Here is a 17,342-nt window from a genome sequence, read left to right as displayed (position 1 = left end):
TGCTCATTAAAGCAGAACTGCTGCACTTTATTAGTTCAGTTCTGGTTACTCTACACACTTGAAAGTAATAAAAATGACTCTGGGGTCAGGAATACACATGCATAGGGCAAAGGGGGCCACTCAGGCAATGTGAATGGTCACTCAGGCCAGGGACCAGGGCATTGAGGATTCCTCCATGTCCCTCCCACTGCCATGTTCAGTCGGTCACCAAACTCAGTCAAACCTACCTCCTTTCCTTCATCTCCAGCACCACTGAGCTGATTCAAGCCCCATACCTTTTCCCTGACACCTCCTGGAGAGCTACGCACACTGCCTCCCACTAGTCTCCCTAGCTTGTCTCCCCACTTCCAGTTTATTCCCCAAGATGCTGCCGGCAAATCCACCCACTTAAAATCGCCCTCTGTTTTCCCATCACCACTGGATAAAGCTCCAACCCCATAGCTTGTCCAATCATGACCTGGCTCCTAAACACCTATGTGGCCTCATCTCCCTGTACTTCACAACCGACAATATTCAGTGACTCCCAGACAGTTTCCTGAGTCCCTCCTTCCTGTGGTTGGGACTTCTGGATATGGGCACACATTTTTCCCCAGTCCCTAAAGTCCTCTCTTTACTCTTCCTGTTCCACAGCACAGGCTGGGTTGCAAGGTGGGCTCTTATTTCATCGTGCAAACCCCTGCTCTGGGAAACCATCCCCTAGTGTGTCTAGCATATCACTAACTCCTCCACTTGCCTTCCTCTGTCCTTTGTACCCAAGCATTTTGTTTCCTTATTGCCTATCTTCCTCCCCCACTAGACTGCAAGCAGGGGTCTTGTTTTATTGCACCTACAACAGTTGCTGGCATACAACAGACATTCAACAAATATGTGCTGAATGAAAAAGTAATTAAAATCTGTATTATACTGCTCAGCTCTTCATATCATCACTGTAACTGTTATAATCTGCTTCACCCCTTGCAATTAGGGTTTTAAAATAATTAGTAAACACTGGCTTGAGCTCCCCTGCACCTCTTCACCCTAGGACCTCGGCTCTTGGATAACTCCCAGTTCTTCTGCTAGTCATTCCTGCTCTTTCCACAGGCCTGAACAGCTGGAACTCAGGTGCACCACCTAGAGGGTGCAAGGTAAAACAACTCAGAAACAGAAGGCACCAGAAGCAGCCTTCCTCTCTGTGGGATGCAGGGAGCAGTCACTGGGGTTATTTCCATCTGAGAATGAGTCAGAAGAGGTTTGTGCAGCACTAGTTTTTGTCACACACTGTAAGTCCTGATCACAAGTGCAGGCTCCTCCCACCTCACCCCTTCCTACTGTGTTCTCCCTTTGTGCCCCTCCTGCTCAGGAGACTTCTGTCCTACCCATTGTATTCAAAGAAGTCCTCATAACCTGGAAAGTCAAAAATTGTGTTCCTTCTCTGATGCTCTATTTCTCGTATGAAATTTGTTCATCCTATATCTAGTAGCTTTCAATGTCTAGATACTAAGAAGTACAGACTTCGTGAGGTCATAACAATTTGTCTAGTTACAACCTTTCCCAAAGCCAGTGGTTAGCTCCTAACTTTATATTTTCATAACAAAAGAATCTACTCAAGTCCCTCTTCCCAGAGATTTTCTCAACAATGACTTCTCATCCTTCCCTATAACACAGAAGCAGTAATCAACTTTGAAGTGGAAGCTTTTTTATTAACAAATTAAATATTTCACAAAATATTTTACTTACCTGGAGCCAGCTATACAATTATTTGTTTATAGGTTAGCATCCTTCAAGACATGTCAAGACTCTTTTAAGGCAAGGTTTATCCCATCAACTTCTATATACTAGGCTTCAACTCAAGCTTTTTCCTGAAAATCCAGCAATTTGAGAAACAGATGACACCACTTATCCATCCTCTTCCATGCTCAGGAATCTGAATGCTCTTGGAGTTTCTTAAATGATTAAAATCTGAATGTGAAAGTATTTGAGAGTGCATGAGAAGGAAAAGCAACTCTAAAACCAACATCAAAAGAATGAGATTACTGGGAAATTGACCCAGCAATTCATCCGTAGGGAAGAGGGCTGTGGAAGGTCATGTGCACAACTGAACAGCAGTAAATTTCTCCATAAGGGAATGCAGCTGAAGTTTGTCAGAATATGAAATAAAGAAGACCCAAAAAAATGGAAGGATATACCATGTTCATGGATGGGAAGACAATAATCTGAAGATGGCAATTCTCTCCCAAAGTAATCTATCTCTAAATTCAATGAAAAATCTATCAAAATAAAAAAAAAAATTGTAGTACATAACAAACTGATCCAAAACTTCATAAAACTATGCAAATAACAAGAGATAACTATCATAATTTTGAAGAATAGGGAGGATAAAAAGAAGGAAGATAATGAGGAGTGAGAGGGACAACTTTCCTTGCTAGATATAAAGAGTAACTATTCTTACAACTCAACAATAAAAGACCCAGTGTGAAAATGGGCAAAGGATATGAATAGAGCTTTTTCCAAAGAAGATACACAACAGCCAATAAGCACATGAAAGGTGCACAACCTCATGAATCATTAAGGAAATGAAAGTCAAACCCACAATGAAATACTACTTCACACCTACGAGGATGACTATAATTTTTTTAAAAAAAGAAAATTAACAAGTGTTGATGAGGACTGGAAAAATTTTGAGTCCTCATACATTGCTGGTGGAAATGTAAAATGGTTGGAGCCAACATTTTGAAAAACAATGTAACAGCTTCTCAAAAGGTTAAACAGAGTTACCATATGATCCAGTAATTCCACTCTCAGGTACATACTCAAGAGAATTAAAAACATACGTTCATAAAAAACTCATACATGAAAATTCATAGCCAAAAAGAAGAAAAACCCAAGTGTCCATTAACTAATGAATGGGTAAACAAATTGCAAGATATCCATACAATGAAATATTATTCAGCCATGAAAAGCAATGTGGTATAGTTACATTCTACACATTGATGAACCTTGAAAACATTACATCAAGTGTATAAAATATCCTGAATAGGCAAATCTATAAAGACAAAAAATGTATTAGTGGTTTCCCAGAGCTGGAGAAGGGATGTGGAGTTTGAGGTAATAGTTTAAGGATTTATGGTTTCTTTTAGGGTAATGAAAATGTTTTAAAACTGATCGGAGTGATGGTTGCACAACTCTGTAAATATACCAAAAAAAAAAAATTCCACATCAAAGAGCACACTTTGAAAGGACGAAATTTATGGTATGTTAATTATATATCAATTTTTTAAAGAGTCATTATAAAGCTACAGCAACTAAAATATGTAGTGCTGGTGTAAGGACCGACAATTAGACAAAAGAAAAAAAAGAAAGCTCAGTTTATCCATGTATAAAGGAACATTATATATGACAGAGGTGGCATTACAGATCAGCAGAGAAATGGTTTCATCAATATATGATCTTGTACAACGATGTATGTGAGAATTGAAATAAAATTAAATCTCACATCTACACCACTTACACACAGGAGTTTCAGTTAAAGAACCTAAGTTCTAAAAAAACTGTAAAACTTTCAGAAGAAAATATAACAACACAACTTTATGACATCAAGAGAGATTTCTCAACAAGATGAGAAAGTACAAACCAAAGTGGGGGAATTGGGACATCTTTTTTACATTAAAATTAAAGCTCTGGAAGAATATATAATACCATTAATAGAGAAAAAGGGAAGCACATAACCAATAAAGGATTGGTTTCTGGGATGTATAAAGAACTCCTAAAATTAACTTTTTGCTGTGATCATAGGCATAAGTCACCATGCCCAGCCTCTTCTGGATAATTTTAAGTTCTGTGATACATGTGCAGAATGCGCAGGTTTGTTACATAAGTACACATGTACCATGGTGGTTTGCTGCACCTATCAACCCATCATCTAGGCTTTAAGCCCTGCACACATTAGGTATTTGTCCTAATGCCTAATGCCCTCCCCTTGCCTCCAACCCCAACAGGCCCTGATGTTCCCCTTCCTGTGTCCATGTGTTCCCATCGTTCATGAAGTGTTTGGTTTTCTATTCTTGTGTTAGTTTGCTGAGAATGATGATTTCCAGCTTCATCCATGTCCCTGCAAAGGACATGAACTCGCTCTTTTTATGGATGCATAGTATTCCATGGTGTGTATGTGTCATGTTTTCTTTATTCAGTCTATCATTGATGGGGATTTGGGTTCGTTCCAAGTCTTTGGTATTGTAAACAGTGCTGCAATAAACATACGTGTGCATGTGTCTTTATAGTAGAATGATTTATAATCCTTTGGGGATATACCCAGTAATGGGATTGCTGGGTCAAATGGTAGATCTGGTTCTAGATCTCTGAGGAATCGCCACACTGCCCTCTACAATGACTGAACTAATTTACACTCCCCCCAACAGTGTAAAAGCGTTTCTATTTCTCCACAGCCTCACCAGTGTCTGTTGTTTCCTGATGTTTTAATAATCGCCATTCTAACTGGCGTGAGATGGTAGCTCATTGTGGTTTTGATTTGCATTTCTCTAATGACCAATGATGATGAGCTTTTTTTCATCTGTTTGTTGGCCACATAAATGTCTTCTTTTAGGAAGTGTCTGTTCATATCCTTCACCCGCTTTTTGATGGGGTTGTCTAAAATTAATTTAAAAAGTAAACAATATAAAAATGTGGAAGGAATGAAACCAGCAATTTACAGAAAACATCAATAAAAAATTCTCAAAATCACTATCAATTAGGGAAACACAAATTAAAACAATGATGTACCACTTCTCACTCTTCATATTTAAGTATGTGTGAGTTGCGGCGAAAATGTAAGAAAATGAAAATTCTGATAAACTCTTGATGGAAGTATAAATTGATGAAAACCATTGTAAAAAAAAAATGGCAAAATCTGGTAAAGATACACCACTGTGAGCTGAACGTTTATGTTCCCCTAAAATTCATATGTTGAAATCCTCATCCCCCGGGGTGATGGTAAGAGAATGTGGAGACTTTGGAAAGTGATTAGGTCATGGAGGTGGAATCCTCATAAGTGGGATTAGTGCTCTTATAAAAGAAACCCAAGAAAGACCCCTTACCACTTCCACCATGTGAGGTTGGAGTGGAAAGAAGACTGTCTATGAGAAAGTGGACCCTCACCATGCCCCAAATCTGCCATTTCCTTGATCTTGGACTTCCTAGATGCCAGAACCGTAAGAAATTTCTGTTGTTTATAAGCCACCTGTTTGTAGTATTTTGTTATAGCAGCCTGAACAGACTAAGACAGATTCTTAGAGCATAACGCTCAACTATTCTCATTTTAGATCTGAGATGGTTTAGATCTGTGTCCCCACCAAGTCTCATGTGGAATTGCAGTCCCCAGTATTGGAGGTGGGGCCTGGTGGGTGGCAGTTTCTCATGAATGGTTTAGCACCACCCCCTTGGTGCTGTTGTCCTGATATTGAGTGAGTTATCATGAGACCTGGTTGTTTAAAAGCGTGTAGCATCTTCCCCCTCTCTCTCTTGCTAGTGCTCCCACCACGTGAGACGCCTTGCTTCCCCTCTGCCTTCCACCATGATTGTAAGTTTCTTGAGGCCTTTCCAGAAACCAAGCAGATGCCAGCACCATGCTTCCTGTACAGCCTGCAGAACCATAAGCCAATTAAACCTCTTTTCTTTATAAATTACCCAGTCTCAGGTATTTCTTTATAGCAATGTGAGAACAAACTACACAAGATCTAACCCTTGAAAAGGAGAGCAACACATAAATATTTAAAGATCCTTGAATAAGTATGTTTATTGTAACACTTTTTTCACAACATGGAACAACTTTGTTTAAATTCTCCATGTGTATCTTTTGAGTCTCAGATGACTTTCTGAGTCATCTAAGACATTTCTTTTCCAAAGCATAGCATGCTTGCTTGTTTCTTAACCTTCTTTTTAATTGACACACAGTAACTGTGCATATTAATGGGATACAGAGTGATATTTGGATACACTATACAATGTGTGGTGATTAGCAAATTCATCACCTCAAACACTTGTCATTTATTTGTGTTGAGAACATTAAAAACCCTCTCTTCCAGCTATTTAAAAATATACAATAAATTATTGTTAACTATAGTCACCCTACAGAGCTATGGAACAATTGAACTTATTCCTCCTATCTAACTATATTTTTGTATCCATTAACCAATTTACTTTTTCTTCCCTCCCCACTACCCTTCCCAACTTCTAGTAACTACAATTCTACTCTTTGCTTCTATGAGTTCAACATTTTTAGCTCCTATATATGAGTGAGAACATGTGGTATTTATCTTTCTGAGTCTGACTTATGTCATTCATCTACATTTCCAGGAATGACAGAATTTCATTCTTTTATATGGCTGAATAGTATTCCATTGTGGATATGTACCACATTTTCTTTGTTCGCTCATCTGTTGACAGACACTTATGTTGGCTCCATATCTTGGCCATTGTGAATAATGCTGCAATAAACATGGGAGTGCAGATTTCTCTGCAAGCATTTATTATAACAGAGAAAGCCTGGATGCAACTAGGGATAGGGAAATTGATAAGGAAAGTATAGATTATAACTACAGTTTAGCATAGCAGCTCAAATGAATGAATCAGAGCTCTAGGTATCAACATCAGTAAATCTCAAAGGTATAATATTCATTAATGTTTTCAGAATTATACATGCAGTATAATATAACTTATATGAATTTTAAATATTTAAATCAAGCAAATTGTAGATATATATCTACATATAAATTTTTTAAACATAGAAAGAAAAGACATATACCAGCTTGTCAGTGGTTACCTTTGGGATAGAAAGATGTGTAAGAAAAGAATGAGGCCCTTTTCTTTAACTGTATTTATAACATTTTATTCTTTAATTGGTTAATCCAAATATGGCAAAATACTAATGTTTGTTAAATCTAAGTGGTAGATGAATGTCTGTTCTACCATTATCTATAATTTTCTGTATAAATAGTTCATAACTAACATATAGAGGACCACAAGACTGGAATCAAGAAACCAATTAGAAACCGGTAGCAAGAATTCAAGGAGATGATGGAAATAGAGACCCAGGGGATATCAGGAGGGGTGTGAACATGGATGTGGTTGAGAGTTAGTAGAGAGAATTCATAGAACTTGGTGACTGTTTAGACAGAGTGGGTAAAAGAGACAGAAAAGTTGGGCGGGGTGTGGTGTGGTTCATGCCTGCAGTCCTAGCACTTTGGGAGGCCGAGGCAGGTGGATAACAAGGTGAGGAGTTCGAGACCAGCCTGGCCAACATAATGAGACCCTATCTCTACTACAGATACAAAAAATTAGCCGGGTATGGTGACATGCACCTGTAATCCCAGCTACTTAGGTGGCTGAGGCAGGACAATCACTTGAACCCGGGAGGCAGAGGTTGTAGTGAGCCGAGATTGCACCATTGTACTCCAGCCTGGGCGACAGGGCGAGACTCTATCTCAAAAAAATAGACAGAAAAGTTAAAAATGCTATGCAAATTTCAGCTAGAACAAATGGATGAATACTTGGTGGTTGTTGACTGAGACAGAAAAGAGAAGAGGAAGAGCTGACATCAGGCCAAATATTGACTAAATTAGGAAAATATTTGTTTTGAGATTTTAGGCAAACAAATGGACCTCTGGTTTAGTTATCAAAACCAAGACTTGAGGTTCTTAGAATGTAGTTGGCAAATTAAGACAGGAACAGTGTGTAGAGTGGAAAGAAGGGAACACCCCAAAATGTAAGGTCTTGAGCCAAGAGAGAAGAGCCTGCAAATGTGACTGAGAAGTGACCAGAGAGGTAAAAAGAAAACAAGGAGAGTATGGGGACTCAAGAACAAAAGAAGGGAAGACCAAAAATGAAGAAGGAGGTCCGTGCTATCTGGTGCAACTAGGCCCGAAAAGTCCCCACTGGATGTAACAATACAGAGATTAGGCCTCTGCTGACCTGAGAGTAGAAATCAAATTGTGGAGGACTAACAGGTGAGAAACATTCATAGGCAAATGTAGACATTTGCTTTAAAGTCAGACTGCCTGGGATCAAACCTTACACTAGTATGTATCCCTGGGCAAGTCACCAAATCTCTCCATATCTTAATTAGGTGTTAACTCATGTAGTATTAATTTTTCATAGGATTATTGTGAGGATTAAATAAATTAAGCCAAGTATAACGGCACATGCTTGTACTTTCAGCTACTTAAGAGGCTGAGGTGACAGGATTGCTTAAGGCCAGGGTTCAAGGTTGTGGTATGTTGCAATCAAGCTGTGAATAGCCCACTGCACCCCAGCCTGGGCAACATAGTGCGACCCTATCTCAAAAAAAATCAATTAATACTAGGCGAGTTAGCACATTCATTATATATTGTTACTGTATCTATTCACAAGAGTCAACAAACACACACCACTATTATTATGAAATACGGTTGAGATGGGGGAGAAAATAGGATAATAGCTAGAAAAAGCCTTGAGCCAAATGATGATAGTTGGATGAGAGAAGCTGAACATGTTTAGAAGCTGATGAAAAACCAGTAGGAAAACAAGTTGAAGATTCAGGAGAAAGAGAAGAGATTGTTTATGGACAGAGTTACCTCGGGAGGCTGCAGGGTTGGGATCCAGAGTACAAGTGAGGAATTTCACCTAATGGTGGAGACCATAAGCCTCTTCCATTGTGGTGGGAAGGATGACAGACAGCATGGATAGAGGCAGAGATATACTTGAAGGTGGGCAGCCAGGGTGAGGAACAGAAAGTTCAGGGTATCCATCCCACTGATGGATTCTGTTTTTTTCAGTGTCCCCGTATATAAGGTTGTCTTTTTCTTTTTTGTTTGTTTTGTTTGATCATGTAAAAGGGAGATATTGAAATCCAAGGACACTAGACACCACAAGACAGCCACTTTGGAGAATGAGACAGAGACCCCAAAAGAAAGGTAGATCTCTGGGTAGTACTGGGATCCCAGGCCAGTCTGGAAACCAGAGGAATTTGCAAGATATCAGACACAGGCACCCAAGTAAGCACAGGTTTCCTGGGTCAACCCAGAATTTTCTGCCATCTGATAAGTAAGGAAATACCAGAGCAGGCAAAACTCAAGAGGACCGGTTAGGCACCACGGCCTTGAGGAAGCCTGCCAGCAGGTGGCTGGGTTCAGACACACAGTTAACGTTGAGTGGCAGGAGGAGTGTGCATTCTGTGCAACTGAGCAGGAGCTGAAACTGAGGTACAAGGCCAGTGCAATCCTAGCAAGACTGACTTGATTTTGAGTCCCATAGCAATGATCTGGAGCTGCTCATTAGTCTATTCTGTCACAAGTCAGGACTGACCAAGAGCCCTTACTGACATGGCTTAGAACCTATCAGGGAGCTGGTTAAACACACATATGTCCCCTCCCCATGCTATGAGATTCCAAAACTGTAAATTGAAGTTAGGAAATCTCCATTCTGACTCACAACAAAGTTTGGAAATCACCATCCCATATACTGGGACTGAGCTTATCTTGCAGGTTATGAAGAGGCTTCAGCTGTTCAGGAGCCAGGCTCTGGCCAGGCTTGGCATATGGCCCAAAGCCCCTGAAGCATGAGGAAGCTGGTAAACCCACAGCATCTTCCAAGACATTAAGGGGTTAAGCAAAGTGCTGGGGACCTGCATACTTTTATTACATTATAGGGATGTTATTGCATTATAAATAATGCCACAGGATGCATTATTTATACATTTAATATCAGGCTTGCTTATAAGTCAGATCTCTTCACTTTTAGATAAATACTCATCTGCAACCCACCTCCAGCAGCCATGCACAGACAGGAAAGTGGAGAGGCACCACGCTCCTGCTCTCTCAGACAGCAGAGGGAGGGCAGACACATGACAGAGACAGCAAAAACCCTGTGATGGGAAGCACATAATGTCTTTATGAAAACTAACAGATGGCTCTTTCGAAAGCCCTTTCAGTTCTCCTCTATTCTGATAAGAGCGGTTAAGCAAGATATACTGGAGAGAGCTTTATGGGTTTGTACTTATTGTACAAACTATTGTACTCCTAAGAGCCTAGAGAGCAGGAGACAGGGAGGCCAAGTGCACGCAGAGGGTGTGGGGAAGAGAGAGGATGATGCCTGGCTCCTCTGCCCAGCTCTCCTGCTGGTGTGGGTCTGCACACTGAACTGAACTGTTACTAGTTGCGAAATAGAAGCAATGATAGCCGCTCTTTCTCATTCATTCAAATATTTGTTCATTCAGAATATTTACCATGACAGCTTTCCACGTGCCAACTCCTGGGCCAGCGGCTAAAGGAGATCCAGAGATGAAGAATACCAACCCTCTCAAGGGACTCTGCATCTGCATACAGACAGACCTATCCAGATTTAGCTGTGACCTGTGATATAGAGCCATCCACAGCAAAAGCCAAGGCAGCGAGTTGTAGAGTTCAGAGGAAAGTGCGGCTACCCCAGCCGTAAAACTACTAGTATTATTATTATTATTTTCATTATTATTATTATTTAACTAAACACAATCACTATGATTTATATGTCAACAAGTCTCTGAGTAAATATGGACTGAGTACCTTTGTGTGTCATCCCCTGTTCCAAGTACCAGGGTTATAGTGGAGGCCAAGACAGACTGGGTCTTGATGTACTGAAAACTCACATGCTGGTAGAAAAGACAGGAAACAAGTCAACCAACAGAATAACTTCGGAGACTGAAAGTACTAGCAACAAAATCAGTCAGGATAGAGGGGAGTGTAGTTGGGGTGGGAAGACTTCTCTAAGGAGGGAACATTTGAGCTAAAACCTGAAAGAGGTCATGTGAAGATGAGAGACAAGGCGGCGGGGGTGGAGGGGTGTGCTGAGGCCTTGAAGGGTGAGTAGAATTTGTACAGGCAGAATTGAAGAAAATGAGCTTTCCAGATGAAAGGATACAGTTGAACACAGACACCAGTGGTAGAATAAGGTCAGGTACAGAAGAGTCACAGTTAAACTAGGAAGGAATTACCAGGAAGATGGGGGATATCAGGCTGGCTGGGGCCGATAGGTAGAGAAATCCAGAGGACGTCCCGAGAGGTCTCTACCTCACCTCATAGGAAGGGGCAGAAGGGAGAGGGGAGAGGGGAGAGGGGAGATGCTGTGGCCTGCAGAGCACAGGCAGAGGTGGGCTTTCAGCAAATCTAATAGCTGTGAGTAGAGCGGATGACAGAGCTGGGGAAAAGAGTGGAGGATAGAAATTCACCATAGAGCTGCCCCAGCCATCCAAGAGAAGCACACTGAAGGGTGCTTCTGTCCTTTACAGGACTAAATCATCTCATCTAAGTCCCATGCTCTCTCACTAATTTCCACTCATTTAGAAACCCAGAAGTTCTTTTTTTTTTTTGAGACGGAGTCTCGCTCTGTCGCCCAGGCTGGAGTGCAGTGGCCGGATCTCAGCTCACTGAAAGCTCCTCCTCCCAGGTTCACGCCATTCTCCTGCCTCAGCCTCCCGAGTAGCTGGGACTACAGGCGCCCACCACCTCGCCCGGCTAATTTTTTGTATTTTTTTAGTAGAGACGGGGTTTCACAGTGTTAGCCAGGATGGTCTTGATCTCCTGACCTCGTGATCCACCCGTCTCGGCCTCCCAAAGTGCTGGGATTACAGGCTTGAGCCACCGCGCCCGGCCCGAGAAGTTCTTTAAGTATTTGGGATAGAGGACACTAGCTTGGCAAGGATGTTTCCTTTTCTGCCACAAACCTTGAAAATTTAAAAGTCCGTAATTTACAACCCATACACGGCCAGGTGTGGTGGATCATGCCTGCAACCCCAGCACTTTGGGAGGCAGAAGCAGGTGGATCACCTGAGGTGAGAAGTTCCAGACCAGCCTGACTAACATGGTGAAACCCCATGTCTACTAAAAATACAAAAAAAAATTAGTTGGGCATGGTGGTGCATGCCTGTAATCTTAGCTGCTCCAGAGACTGAGGTAGGAGAATCGTTTGAACCTGGGAGGTGGAAGTTGCAGTAAGCCAAGATCATGCCATTGCACTCCAGCCTGGGCAACAAGAACAAAACTCTGTCTCAAAAAAAAAAAAAAAAAAAAAAAATACAAAAATGCAAAAATTAGCTGGGCGTGGTGACAGGTGCCTGTAATCCCAGATACTCAGGAGGCTGAGGCAGCAGAATCGCTTGAACCTGGGAGGCAGAGTTGGCAGGGAGCTAAGATCACATCATTGCACTCCAGCCTGGGTGACAAGAACAAAACTCCATCTCAAAAAAAAAAAAAAAACATACACACACAGTGATATCAACTGGTGAAAAAACGTCTAGTTTTCTTAATAATATTGTACCGATATCAGTTTCCTGGTTTTGATCATTATACTATGATTATAAAATATGCTATTGGGGGAAGCTGGGAGAATGGGATTTTTCTGATTACTTTTGCAACTTTGACATGAGTATAAAATTAGCTCAAAATAAATTTTTTAAAAAAGACAATGATTTGGTGTCTTTGCTATCTGATCTTACAAGTGACAACTTCTACTAAGGAAAAAGTAAAAAGTCCAATGGGTGCATAGAGTGAAAGACATCTATCTGGTAACATATCCCACCCCATGAGCCACATGCTCAGACCTCCCTACCCCCACTCAGCTTTCTTTCAACAGCCTGGATGATCTTTTGTACTCACCAACATGGTCTCTTTGCCTAGTCCCACTGGCTGCTCAATACCCATCAGTGGCTCCACATTCCATTGAGGCTAAATGAATGGATTTCTCAACCAATCATTAATGCTTCTCATGATCTGGCCTCTGCCAACCTCATCTCATACATTGCTTCCTGCTTTCTTCCAATTACACTGTCCTACTTTTGTCTCTTCAGTCGTGCTCAGCTTTTTCCTTCCACAGTGTCCTTGCACAGCCTAAATCATTTGCCTCGTGCACAAAACCTCTGCCCCACCTGTCACCTTGCCCAGTTAAGCCTCATGTCTCCTCCAAGGCTCAGCTCAGCTCAGCCTCACCCACTGGCCTTTCTGGCAAGAAGGAATCTTTTTATTTTATGTTCTCATGACACATGCCTTTTCTTGCCACTTTAGCGGGTGCAATTTTCCATGCATTAACTTGCAATAATCTTTCATTACTCTTCTCCTCCCTAGTCTGAAGTTGCATGAGAATGGGGCCTATGTTAGAGAGATTCCATTTTTGCATCTGTCTTTGCTTTAAATTTTTAGTTTGGGCTCTTCATTGAATCCCCAGCATCTAGCACAGTCCCCAACATGGGACAGGTGTACAGAGAATGATTTTGGGGGTGAGGAAGAGAGTTAGAAAGAAAGAAGCAAGGGAGAGAGAAAGGGAGGTAAGAAGGAAAGCAAAGAGGGAGGGAGGCCAGGAAGGATGCAGTCAGTCATGGAGACAGCAGAAATAGAAAGCACAAACTGAGGGAAGAGAAACACGAGGTATCCCAGGCCTGAAGATTCCAATATACCCAGAAGCACATCTTAAATGGGCAACAGCAAAAAGTGTGTGAAGGAAGGAACAGCTGTGGCGCAACTGTGTGCCCAGGGCCTAGAATGGAAGAGAAGACCTTGGGAATTCTAGACAGTTCACGCCCTTTTGAGAGGACCATTTTGAGATGGAATCAATGTGACCTGGACTCCAGTGAGGCCTGGGGAATGAGAGCTTTCAGTGTAGACAGGAGTCAGTTGCCTGCAGTGCTCCATTGCAAAACTCCATGGATGTTCTCTGCTGACCCGAGAGAGCTCCAGATGCCAGGAAGTTGGCCTTGAATCCTGTATACTGCAGAATGTTACTGTATTCAGAAATAGGGTCTTTACACAGGTAATGAAAGTTAAGTGAGGCCTGGCATGGTGGCTCACGCCTGTGATCCCAGCACTTTGAGAGATCGAGGCAGGCAGATGGCTTACGCTCAGGAGTTCGAGACCAGCCTGGGGCCTGGGCAACATGATGAAACCCAATCTCTACAAAAAAAATAAATACAAAAATAATTAGCTGGGCATGGTGGCAGCTACTCGGGAGACTGAGATGGGAGGATGGCTTTAGCCTGGGAGGCAGAGGTTGCAGGGAGCCGAGATCATGCCACTGCATTCCAGCCTGGATAACAGAGCTAGACCCTGTCTCAAAAAAAGAAGAAAATATATATAAACTTAAATGAAGTCATTGGGGTAGGTTCTGGTTCAATATGATTGGTTTTCTTATAAGAAGAGGAAAATAGGGCATAGACGTACACAGAAGGAAGACTGTGTGAAGACACAGTGAAGAGACAGCCATCCACAAGCCAACAGGAGAGGCCTTAGAATAAACCAACCCTGCCAACGCCTTTATCTCAGACTTGCAGCCTCCAGAATGGTGAGAAAATAAACGTCTGTTGTTAAAGTCACTCCGTTTGTGCAACTTTTTTACAAAAGCCTGAGCAAACTAATGCAAATCCCACTCCATTGACCAAGTGCTCATATTGAGACTATTCTAGAGGAAGGCCTGAGAAAGAAGGAACGGTTATTGGAGAAGGTGTCCATGCGCATAAGCCTGTCACTCCTCTGGACTCTGAAAAGGGGACAACAACAACAACAAAAAAAAAAAAAGGAGATGATGTGGTATGCAGGATATGAGTGCATGCTTTGGAATCAGAACTAGCTGAGTCCCAGCTCTGCACTTGCTTGTTGTATGACTTTAGACAAGTTACCTAATCTCTCCAGAACTCAGGTTCCTCCCCTGTAAAATGAGGTCAATGATAAAACCCACATAGGACTATGGTGACAATTCAGACAGGAGAATGAACAGAAATCCTGTAGCCCGACACTGATTGCATTAGCTGCTGGTGGTATTACCATCATAGTGGATGTTGTGGGTTTTCTCTGGTGCTAAAACAGTTTATTATATATTATGAGGAAAAGGAGGGAGGAGAGAGAGAGAGAAATCTAGTTTATATTTTTATAGAAAATGAGCCCCCGCCTTGTAGGACCCCCACTGCTGCTCACTTGGCCACAGTTCTGTGCCCCTGGGGACTCATTTGGCTCCTTTGAGTCTTGCTGTCCTGTATGCACACTAAGAGAAGGAATCAGGCCAGGTGTGGTGGCTCACGACTGTAATCCCAGCACTTTGGGAGGCTGAGGAGGGCAGATCACCTGAGGTCAAGAGTTCAAGACCAGCCTGGCCAACATGGTGAAACCCCGTCTCTACAAAAACACAAAAATTAGCCAGGCATGATGGTGGGTGTCTGTTATCCCAGTTACTTGGCAGGCTGAGGCGGGAGAATCCCTTGAACCCGGGAGGCAAAGGTTGCAGTGAGCCAAGACTGTGCCATTGCACTGCAGCCTAGGGGACAGAGCGAGACTCCATCTAAAAAAGAAAAAAAAGAGAGAGAGAAAGAAGGAATCACCACTGTGTTCAACCCCGAAACACTGCAACTGCAATTTGAGTCCTGATCTAATCGGGAGACCCTGAAACCGCATCCCTCACTGACCTCCTGGAAAGGTGAGCCAAGATCTTCCCTCTAAGCAACAACACGTTCTCTCCCCCAGTTGCCCCAGTCCCGGATCAGAGCCTTCCCTCAGCAAATCATGGTAATAAATATGGTCTGAAGCGACTCCAGCTCTTACAGCCTTAATAAATGGGTTGCCATAGTGGCAAATTCAGGCACGGAGAGCATCTTTTCAATAAAGGCTGAGAGGGTTATTAATAACATTAATGTAGTGCCTCATGGAGTCACAGCGTCACAGAGAGGGCCCCTCGCCCTCCTCCCCCAGCCCATCTCTCCCAGGACTGGCCAGCAAAGCTGCCTGGTTGTGACCGCTATGGAGTTGTGACCTGTGAGAGTCAGAAACCCCACAGCTGGAACGAGGTGGCTGGGGACAGGGGCAGTGAGGCCCTTGGCAGGAGTTCACAAGGGAGTGTGCTTCCCCATTTAGCCAGCAAATGACCTTCCCAGCACCCGCTCTTTATGGGCTATGGAGGGTAGAGTAGCATAGCATGGAGGATGAAAGGACATTCTTTCAAGATGAGTAGACCTGGGCTCAAATCCCAGCTGACTTCTCATCCACGCCCTCCCTGGAGGCATTGTTTAAAATTGAAAAGCCCCGGCAATTCCTATCAGCTTATCCTGGTTACTTATTTCTCATAGCACATGCGGTCATCAGAGCAACTCACCAGATATTTCTAGCTCTTCACTTCCTAAACCCATGTCACAGTTAGAACTCTTTCTGTTGGGTAAGGCCAAAAAATTCTGAGCAGAAATGACACATGTCACTTCTAGGCCAGGCACCTAATTGCCCATATGAGACTCTTTCCAGAATCTTGCTTTGCCTTGCAAACATTCAAGATGGTGGGTGCCCCACTGGCCTGGTTCCCTGAGGGACCAAAAGGCTGTGCTCTTGGGCCCACCCACCGGGGCATAAAGCATTGACAAGAAATAAATCCTGGTTGAAGCCAGGGGTCACAAAATTTCTGGCTTTGAGAGCCACACAATTACTGCTGCAGCTACTTAACTCTCCTGTAACATGAAAATACGCACAGAAGCACATGGGCATGGCTGTGTTCCACTAAAACTTGATTTACAGAAACAGGCAGTGAGCAGGATCTGACCCATGGGTCAGAGTTTGCTGACCATTGCTTTAAGCCATGCCTGTCCTGACTGATAGGCCCTTATTCCCTTCTAACGTTCTATATTGTTGATTCATTTCATTCATTCATTGTCCACTCTCCTCAAGTACAATGTAAGCACGTTGAGGTCAGGGGCTTCCCTTAGCCCCAACTATACAAAAGCGTCTGGAAGAGACTGAATGCCCAATAAATCTTCTTAACTAAACACTAAATCATTTGCTGTGGAACCATAAGTCAGTCATTTAACCTCCTTGAGCCCAGGTTTATTCAACTGTAAGAAGGAGGAGAATAAGAGATAGACCTCTCCAGGTCAATGAGGATGCTCTGCGGATGATGCATGTTAAGTGCGTGATGTATAATGTGTTCCGTAGTGGCAGTTATTCTTTGCCATGTCTGGAACAACAGCCCTGCTGAGTCCAGCTCTGCAGCAGACTCTGCCTATCCACTTCAGTGTTCTCTGTAAAATGGGAGCACAGCTGCCCAGAGTCAATATTAATTAAGGTGGATGTGAAGCTGCATGGCTGTAAGATTACTCCCTGGGGCTGTACTTTAAATCAGGAATTGCAACCACCCACCCACAGGCCAAATCTGCTGGCTGCCTGCTTTTGTAAATAAAGTTTCACTGGCACACAGCTACTCTCCTTTGCTTAGATATTGTCTAAAGCTGCTTTTACATGAGACTTGAATAGCTCCAACAGAGACTGCAGGGTCCTCGAAGCCTAAAATATTTACTGTCTGGCCATTTGTAGAAAACATTGCCAACCTCTGCTCCAAACGACTAA

The sequence above is a fragment of the Piliocolobus tephrosceles genome, chromosome 20 (genome assembly GCF_002776525.5).
Source record: "Piliocolobus tephrosceles isolate RC106 chromosome 20, ASM277652v3, whole genome shotgun sequence".
Classification (NCBI taxonomy): domain Eukaryota; kingdom Metazoa; phylum Chordata; class Mammalia; order Primates; family Cercopithecidae; genus Piliocolobus; species Piliocolobus tephrosceles.
The sequence above is the reverse complement of the archived record's forward strand: the minus strand, read 5'-3'. Positions refer to the sequence as shown.